The 9,318-nt window shown below is 38.4% G+C and overlaps 1 pseudogene; it reads right to left on the reverse strand.

Annotated features, from left to right (window-relative positions):
* Positions 1-1,941: 1,941 nt before the first annotated feature.
* The window catches only part of LOC101600653, a 41,577-nt pseudogene continuing 34,200 nt past the window's right edge, over positions 1,942-9,318 (reverse strand).

Here is a 9,318-nt window from a genome sequence, read left to right on the forward strand (position 1 = left end):
CACCACGCACAGCCGCGCAGAAGCCGGAGGAGGATGTCAAGGGTCCCTTATCTATCGAACTTCTGTGCCATTTCCTCAAGACATTGTTTCTCACTGATCCTAGAGCTGCTGTTTTATTTTCCCTTGTTCTCTCTCTCTCTCTCTCTTTCTCTCTCTGTTGTGGTTTTGTTTTGTTTTCAGTCAGAATAGCTGGATACTGAACCCCAGTGATTCTTATTTCTATCTCTGCCCCTGTCAGCACTGGGTTTACAGACATGCATGAGCATGCTTGGAGTGTTTTTGTTTTGTTTTCGTGTGGATGTTGGGCATGAGCTTCAGGTCCTCATGCTTGCATAACAAGGACTCTTACCCACTGAACCACCTCCCAGCTCTATCCATTTCATTCTTACTGATTTATAATGGAACTCCTTTAAGGTATGATTACATGAATTCCACCATATTGATATTTTATTTATTTACACAGACACACACACACACACACACACACACACACACACACACACACACAGAGAGAGAGAGAGAGAGAGAGAGAGAGAGAGAGAGAGACTGAGAGAGAGAGAATGAGAATGGACATATCAGGGCTTCTAGCTGCTGCCAACAAACTCCAGGTGCATGTGTCACTTGGTGTATGTGGTTTCTTGTGGATACTGGTCTTCAGCCTTTGCAGGCAAATGCCTTAACCACAGTCCATCTTTTCAACCCCCTTTTAAAACTTATTAAGTCTTGTTTTGGCCTGGAAAGATGGCATAGTGTTTAAGGTGCTTGCCTGCAAAGTCAAAGTACCCAGGTTTGATTCCCCAGGACATAAACCAGATACACAAGGTGACACATGAATCTGGAGTTCATTTGCAGTGGCTGGATGCCCTGGCATACTCATTATCTCTTTCTTCCTCCAATTCTCTCCCTCTCTTTGGCTCTTTCTCTTTCAAATAGACAAATAAAAATATTTTTTTAAAAAGACTTGTTTCATGCATAGAAAATAGTCTACAATACTGATTATTATTTATATAATATGATTATATAAATAAATCATACATATAAATATATATAAATATTTATATAAATTAATAGTATATAAATAACATAATATAAATATATAAATAATATAAGAAGTTCATTCTTGCTCATAGAATACTAGAAATATCAACTTGATCAACTTTATTCATAATGAGGCTGTCAATATCCATATAGATTTTTGTAATAAATATAGGGCATATAATGTTCTAACAAGTATAGAATATAGGGTTCTAGCAATTAAGGATAAAATGCTATGCTTAAGATTTGCCACCTTCCTTCTTTAGTTTTACATCACCTTCTTATATTATTACCATTTCCCTGCAATCTTTCTTTGAGTTCCTTTTATACTGGTATTAATATAGTGATACAATGTTGATTATGTTTTAGTACTTATATGATAAAGCTATCAATATTGACTCTTTTTAGTATTTTATTTTTTATTTTTTACTTATGACATTAATTTATTTGTTTATGACAGAGAGAAATAGGAAGAGAGGGAGAAAGGAAGAGAGAGAAAGAACAGATATGCCAAGGCCACCAGCCACTGCAAATGAACTCTAGATGCATCACCTCCTTGCACATCTGGCTAATATGAGTCCTAGGGAATTGAACCTGGGTCCTTTGGCTTTGCAGGAAAGCACCTTAACTGCTAAACCATCGCTCCAGCCCAATATTGACTCTTTTTATGGTCCCATTCTTACATTAAAATTCTATCTCTTGTAAATAACACATGATTTGCTGGTTTTTTTTTTTTTTTCTGGTGATCTCTTCCTTTTAAATGTAGTGTCAAGGCCATTAACACTTAATATAATCATTAATATGGTTGAAAATATTTTGACACATTGTTTTTTTTTTAGTGCTCCAAACATGACAACCAGGTTTATTTAATCAAACCGTTCAGTGAAAGTAGTACACAAGTCGGCTCTACTCCTGCATCTTCTCAAATGTTTCTTCCTCATATTCATCCTTTTTCTTTCCTACTTGGCAAGATTTGGCTTTCCATTCCAGGGACTTCTTGTGGTCCTTATCCAGTTTTAGCCTGGTGACAACGACCTTGCTGGGGTGAATGTCCCCATGGACAATCACACCATTAGCCTTTTCCCTCTGTACCTGTTCAGTGCAGATGGCATATTTCTTCCTGGAAACCTGGACTGCTTCGCCAGTCTGCTGACTTTTATACTGTCCCCTACAACCCGAGCTTCATCACCCTTTCGAATAGGCATAGAACAAACATAGTACTTCTGTCTCAGCTCTTTGGAAAGAGGGGAAGGCATCATCTTCCTCTGGATGTGGGGAGGTGTATTGAATTGTCTTTTGTGGTTCTTGATTCAGTCAGAAGTCACAAAGGGATTAAAGTATATTTTGGCCACTGCCACACAGGTGATGGCTGCTAAAAGAGAAGAGCACACCTTGCTATTTCTTTTCCTTTGTCCTTCTAGACTTTTTCCCCCCTTTTTGACTACTTTATTCTTGGTTCAGTTAGTAAATTTTAGGACTTCTTTCTTTCTCCTTTAGTACCTTTTAAATATGCTTGTTTTAATAGAGTGTTTTCTCTCAGATGAATACTAACTTCTTATGACCCACATCAAGTCCCTGCATATATAACATATGGATCTTAGAACATGCCCCACTCAGTGTGTTTAGCACATTTATAGTGTTACATATTCCTCTTTAGCATTTGCTCCTGTAGAATATTATTCACTATGAGACCATTTGGATTTGGCTAGGAGAATTTTCTTTAGCATTCCTCCCTTATACTCCAAATATGTAGACAACAAATTAAGCTGTGATTATTTGTAAATATCTTTATTTTGTCTTGATTTTTGGAATTGAAATTTATGAATATCATATTCTATGTCATCAGTGGCTGTTTTAAATCTCAAAGTATTTAGAAGAGCTTTTTTCATGGTCTTCTGCTTGGAATTATGTTTAATGAGAAACATCTTTGTTCTTTCCTATGTAATATCTACCTCCCCATGACCCATGGCCTGGCTACTTATAAACTTTTCCTTCTAACACTGTTTGCTAGCATTTTGCAATATACTTTATTGCGTGTTTTTCATGTTTTTCTTTTAAAGAGACTGAAAGGAGCTGGAGAGATGTCTCAGCAGTTAAGGTGTTTGACTGCAAAGCCTAACCACCCAACTTTGATTCCATAGTATCCATGTAAAGCCAGTTGCACAAAGTGGTGCATGAGTCTGGAGTTTATTTGCAGAGGCTAGAAGCCCTGGCATGCCCATTGTCTCTGTTTCTGTCTCCTCTCCCTCTCTCTTCTTTCAAATAAATAAAAAATATTTTTAAAATGTTTTTAAAGAGACAGAGATTGTCTATGTTGCATAGGCCACAAACTCATGGCCACTTTTCTGACTTATTTTCCAAGTGGTGGGATTCCAAACATGTACTAATACCCGGGTTTAGTGCCACAACGGGGCTGCTGTGCCTTCTTAACTTTTTCCTCCTCCTCCTCTCCTTCTCTTCCTCCTCTTCCCTTTTCTGCATTTGTTGACATTTTTTATAAATTTTCTGGATCAATAACCTGATATTTTTATTTAAATTTAGAAAATTCTGTGAAATTTTTATTGAACTTAGATTTCTCTCGTACACTTCCATTTCTTTTTGAAACTTATATTACTCATATGCTTGTTCACATGACATAATCCCACCATTATAAGACTCCAGGTTATCTTTGCATTGTTTTAGTTCTTTTGCTCCCTGTGATTAGTTGGGGTACTTTTGTTAATCTGTCTTCAAGTTCCCTGATTCTTATTGTATTATTTCCTGTTGTTCCCATCTAATGCAGTTTTCCTTTTAGATGTTTTATTTTATATGTAGACTTTCTGTTGTTGATTCACAGTGTTTATAGCTTTCATTCCCCTCTCTCAGTGTGTGTCTCTCATCTTCTATCATTTTAAGTGACTTCATTTATCCACTTATTCCTCAGACCCTCATAGCTATCCTACTTATTTAAAGGTCATCATATTCCAATTCCAAAATCTAGCCCATTGTAAGTTGGCTAATATTCACTGTTTTAACCTTTTGATTCTTTTGTAAAAGACAGTATATATACACAAATATATTACAAATATATATATATTTGTATATTTGTAAGGAGAGAAGGAGATTATAAGCATACCAGAGTATCTTCCCACTGCAAAAAAAAAAAAAAAAAAAAACTCCAGATGCATGTCCCACTTTGTGCATCTGGCTTCACATGGGTAATGAGAAATTGAATCCAGGGCCAGAAAGCTTCATAAGCACTTGCCTTTAACCACTGGGCAATCTCCTCAGACCCTTGACTACTTAATATACCTATTTATTTTCCTGTGTATCATTTAATTTGAATTTTTACCATGTACTGGACATAGTGAATCATATATTATAGGTACCATAGATTTTCATCATCACAACAAATAACAGTGGAACCTCCTTGATGGTGACCTAGACACAGCTGGAGGATTATATGCTGAGCTTCCCCATGTCCTGCAGTGTTCCTCAAAGGCAGAACTCAGATGTTGTTGGGGAGTCTGGAGGACTGGAGGACACTGTTGGAACACATTCTCCTGGCAGAAAGACTTGGGACTCATGCAAGACCATGTCTAGACATTCTCAGTTATAATACTGATGTCACTTGAATGTCAAAACAGTACTTTACGTAGAGAATGTTATCTAAGGACTGAGTTTAAAGGATGACAATATAGGTGGTACATGCATGTGTTATCACTGCTCTGCTCTTTGGGGCTTGCTTGTTCATTATATGTCTGGTGACCAAAATGCCAAGTAGAATGAAAGTGAGGTCTTCATGTGAGTTAAAATGAAATATGATCAGAGAGATTCTTTTTCAAACAAATGTGACCTTTCCAGTTAAGTCTTGAAATAAAACTATTCTATTTTATAGAGAAATTTTATTACCTTTTCTAGATTTCATATTCCTTGAAGATATAAACAATGTCTTCATCTATTCCCCATACGTTAATAAAATCCTACTAATGGATAACATTATGAATGAAATCATTAAATAAAGACAAAAATCTCATTCATAAATTTTAAGAACACATGATTTGGTTGATAGATATAGGTTATCTTGTCAAAAAAAAATTTAACACATCATGCTCTTATAAATAGAAATGAGGACTCAATGGATAATTTTATTGAAAGAAATAAGAACACAATAAAAAGATGGGGCTACAGAGAGGAGGGAGGCATTCTAGACCTTACAGGTTTGATATCCATCCCATGTCAAACATTTTCCTCTTGCTTCTCCTATGGAGTACTGGATGGCATCAGATGGCATGCCATTATTTGTGAGGGGCCTCTTAGAAGTCCCGGAACTGGTGCCAGTGAGTTCCTGAGTATGGGCGGTAGGAAGAAGCAAGTAGAGAGAAAAGTGTCCCTGCAGTGGAGTGCAGGGGTTTATTTTGACTTATGGCTTGAAGGTCCAGTTCCTCATGGCAGGGGCATGGGCTGCATGGCAGCTGGGACATGGTCTGACTCCTCACACTGTCTTTGAAGTCAGAAGAGAAAGAGAGAGATGAATCGGGTGGTTTGGTTTCTTTTTTGTCTTTTTTTTTTTTTTTTTTTTATTCTGTCTGAGACTCCAGACCATGGGGTGTTGCTGCTGCCTACATTCGGGGTGTATCTTCTCTGCCCAGCATAACTCATCTGGAGATAACCTCACAAACACATCTAGAGATGTGGCTCCTAGGTGATACCAAACAAGCCAGAATTCCTAGCACTAGAGAGGAGGAGGAAGAAAGATCCCTAAGGCTTTCTGACTAACCAGTCTAGCTGAATTGGTGAGTTCTAGGCTTTGTGAGAGACCCTATCTCAAAGAAAAAGGTAGAAAGAAACTCAACTGAGAAAGACACCTGGTATTAACCTCTGAACTCTACATGCAAATACACACATGCAAACGCATACACATACACACACACACCATACATATAAATGGCCAAGAAAAGTCCAAGTAGTTTTAGCTCTAATATTTGCTTTATCACTCCTACCCAAACATTTTAAGCAAATCCATCTAATTATAGTCACATTGATTCTGGTATTACAGATTTAAGAAATAAAGCATATTTACTGCATATTCATTATCCATTCTCCTGATAGGAAGAAAATAAATTAACATAAAGATACTGGGATGAGTTTAGCAAGTTTCAAACTAATTTGCTTCTCGAGGTAGAAAATCCACTCACCTGGCACTGAGAAACAATCACTGCACAGAGATGGTGCAAATATTTTGTGGACAAAATGCAACAATTTCATCAGGGCCCAAGGCAGGTGCCAAGTTGCTATGATAATAACCTCTATCCCTCACAGGCTGGCTGGCTTGGCTCGCGTGGTTCACATTTGATTTCAAATGCCGGCCTCTCCAAGATCCATGCTGAAACCAGGAGAAGCTGCTCTCTTTGCTAAAGCATGCATAATATCCCTAATATTACAAATTCAGCAGTGAAAAATTAAATTACACTGTGAGCCAAACAATTAACCCTCCATTTTAAATGCTGCTTGCTGGAGCAGATAGATTGCAAAGATACTTTCTTACAATTCTTGCTGGGTCCCTCAATAGAGATCACAGTAATGTTTTCCCACATATCCACTGGGCCACAGTGTTTGACCTATGTTGAAGAATAGACTGCAAACTTCATGAAACAGAGGTGATTTCTTATAGTATTTATTATACAGTATATATTATATATTATTTTTGCACACTATTCTTGGTGTTTTAGTATTATTGTCCTAGAACTTTGTTGTAAGTTTATCAAAACATAAATGAGCGATTTCCACGGTGGCTCTCATTCACAGCGGGTCACATGCAAATGCCCCCCAGTATTAGGAGAAACATTATTTTGGTGAAAGGGTCATCAAAGAATAACATACATGAATTTCAAGGGTTCTGCCATATGGGTTGTTATCTGGCTAAGTCTTAGTGTCAGTGCCCTTCTGGGAGGAGGATATGGGTGGTTAAGTACAGTCTCAGGCTTGTCTCTCTGGGCCCACAGAGCTCTCTCCTTGCTGTACTTACCTGAGTCCCCTACCTACAGTCTCAGTCTACATCTTACTCCACTTAAAGTAACAGAGCAAAAGAGAAAGCCAGCCTTTTCCATGTCTCCCTCTCTCTGTAATGCTCCTTTACCCATGACTGCCTACTGCTCCCCTGCCCATCACTTGTACCCCTGCCAGGCTATGCCCCCGCTGAGGCTGCCCTGCCTTGTCAGAGTGAGCTGAACCCCTCTGCCCTGTAAATTCTCATGCCTGCGTTCCTCTTCCTCCTTTCCATACCCCATGCTAATGCCGAGCTCACTCCTCCACCAACCAAGGGTCACTGGTCATGCTTCCTTTATTGAATTATTATGTCCATTCTGAAACACGGCAGAAGCCTTCACACCGCTGGATGCAGCCATCTGTGGCTTAATGAACACGATGTCTCTATTCTTATGGCTTCAGATGCAGGCTGGCATTATGGGACAGGATGGCTTTCTTCTTTCCAGGCAGCTTCCTGACATTTGTACTGGAAGGGGAGATGAACCTTTCTTAGCTTCATTTCATTGGGGTAGCCATTTTTCATATATTTTGCAAACTGTATCCAGGCAAAGTGCATGAACAGATTTAAATATATATATGTAATATGGTAGACTGAAGCGATGGCTCAGTGGTTAAAGGCACTTGCTTACAAAGCCTGCTGGTCCAGGTTTGATTCCCTAGTACCCACATAAAGCCAGATGTACAAAGTGGCACATACATCTGGAGTTTGTTTGCAGCATCAGGAGGACATGGTGCACCCATTTACTCCCATTCTCTCTCTCTTTCAAATTAATAAATAAATAAATAAAGGTATATAATATGACAAGACATTTTTAAGTTTTAGCATTTTAGTACATATCTTTTGACCATATGTATCTCACACGATCCTTTCTTATACCCCCCCCCCAAATCCTCTCATGTTTTTTTTTTTTCTTCTTACCCCTGAGCAGTGATTAGATTTGAGACCTGCTTCACAGGTCAGAATTCATGCCTGCTTCTGAAAAACAGGTCAAATGCCTAAAATAGCATTTTTTTAAAAAGGAAAAAAATATATAGAACCATTTTTTAAAACACTCTGCTGATGAATAGTAAATAGTATTGAATAGTATTGGGCTGGAGAGATTGCTTATCAGTTAAGTTGCTTGCCTGTGAAGCCTAAGGGGCCAGGTTTTATCCCTCAGTACCCACATAAGTCTGGTACACAAGATGGCACCTGCATCTGAGATTCATTTGCAGTGGTTAGAGGCTCCTGACATGCCCATTTTTATTCTCCCTCTGTGTCTCTCTCTTTCTCTACCTCTACAATAAACATAAATAAATTTAAAAAATAATGAAATATTGAGTGAAGTAGTATAAATAAGCACCAATTAAAATATCTGCAAATTATACCATAGAATCATAAATATGTACATATTGGTATTTTTTTCTGCTCACATTATTATCTAATATACAGGAAAGGATGCTTAAATCTTAAATATCTATTTCAAATGATGAAACATTTGAAACTTCCAGTCTTTTTAAGATGGGTCTCCCACTGGACTGGAGCTCAACTTTTAGGCGGGTCTGGCTGTCCCCAGAGATCCTCTTGTCTCTGCCTCCCCAGCACTGGGATTATAGGCAAATGGCATCAGTTCGGGCGATGGAACTCAATTCCTCAAAGTCACAAGGCAAGAGATTTACCCACTAAGCTGTCTCCCCATCCTCAAAGAGGAATTTTTATAGGATTTTATGTATTTACATATTTATTTATGAATGGGACAGAAATAAAGGGAGAGAGAGAATGATCAAGCCAGGGTCTCTTTCCAATGCAAATAAATTCCAGATACATGCACCCCTTTGTGCATGGGCACTGGGGAAACAAATCCTGACCTATCTCCCCAATCCCCCCACCAAGAAGCATTTTTCAAACCATATTTACATTATCTTTATCTATCTCTATTATCATTATTTTGTTTAAACTTTTCCTGTTTTCTTTTTTTCTTTTTTTTTTTTTTTTTTTACTTTGCTGACAGAATGCCACGGTCACACTGCAGCAGTAGGAAGGTAAGCAGTGATTACTCACACCACTGCCAGAACTGGCTAGAACATCACAGAGATCCCCAGTTCCAAGCTTCTGTTTGCTTGAGCCCCTTGTGCTGTCCTGAGCCTGTCCTCTGCTAGGGTTTTCAGGAGCATGTGGAATGAAGTTACTCTGACTCAACATAGACAACTCTGCGGTCAGTATCACTGGTTCAAGACAAAGGCTGTGTCACCAAGACAGGGCTCTGGGCTGGTCGC

The sequence above is a fragment of the Jaculus jaculus genome, chromosome 2 (assembly GCF_020740685.1).
Source record: "Jaculus jaculus isolate mJacJac1 chromosome 2, mJacJac1.mat.Y.cur, whole genome shotgun sequence".
Taxonomy (NCBI): Eukaryota; Metazoa; Chordata; class Mammalia; order Rodentia; family Dipodidae; genus Jaculus; species Jaculus jaculus.